Genomic DNA, 883 nt, shown 5'->3' with positions numbered 1-883 from the left:
AATAGTGACAGAGAACTACAAAGTAGTGCAGGAGCTCGTCAACTGGTTAAAAGAGGTGCACAGAAGATGTATCAGAGATGACAGGCTAGTTGTGAGATTGGCCTTCTGAAGAATACATTACTCGTGCTATTGTATACTGGAAAAGAAAAAAAAGGCACAAGGAAAGTTATTTGATAAGCTCAAGTGGATGAGGTACCATGTAACAACAAATGCTATATTTTGATTTCTGATGAACCACAACTGGTACATGGTGAAGTTAGGTAAAGTTACCTCCTTGAGTGAAGCCGATTCACAAGGGCAGGTTTCCTGGTTTCATGGCATATATATTCTGTATTTGGATGGGACACTCATCTTTACTCATTTTTGCCAGCTGAGTGGACTGGAGCAACATGAAATGAAGTGTTTTGCTCAAGGACACAATGCATCACTTGGTCCAGGAACTGAAACCACAATCTTATGATCATGAGTCCAATACCCTAACCACCAAGCTGGTGCATGGGGGCATGATGCTTTGCTACAGCCATTTTGGTACAGCCATTTTGGTACAGTCATTTTGGTCTTGCCTATTTGGCATCGCTAATTCAATGCTGATATTTAACATTAGACAATTTAATGTTTTTCTCATCCTCTCCCTCTCTATATGTATGAGGAGAAGGAAAGTGCTTATGCTAATCATATTCAGTTGATAAATCATAATGTTTCTTTCTCCCCCTCATTCTCTCTGTTTATTTCTCTTTATGCATATCAGGAAAGAGAAAATATTTGTGTCAGTCAAGGTAACGAGCTGGCAGAGTCGTTAGCAGGCCAGGCAAAATGCTTATCGGTATTTCGTCTGCCGTTACGTTCTGAGTTCAAATTCCGCCGAGGTCGACTTTGCCATTCA

Source organism: Octopus bimaculoides, chromosome 17 (assembly GCF_001194135.2).
Source record: "Octopus bimaculoides isolate UCB-OBI-ISO-001 chromosome 17, ASM119413v2, whole genome shotgun sequence".
Classification (NCBI taxonomy): domain Eukaryota; kingdom Metazoa; phylum Mollusca; class Cephalopoda; order Octopoda; family Octopodidae; genus Octopus; species Octopus bimaculoides.
Note: the sequence above shows the minus strand (reverse complement) of the source record.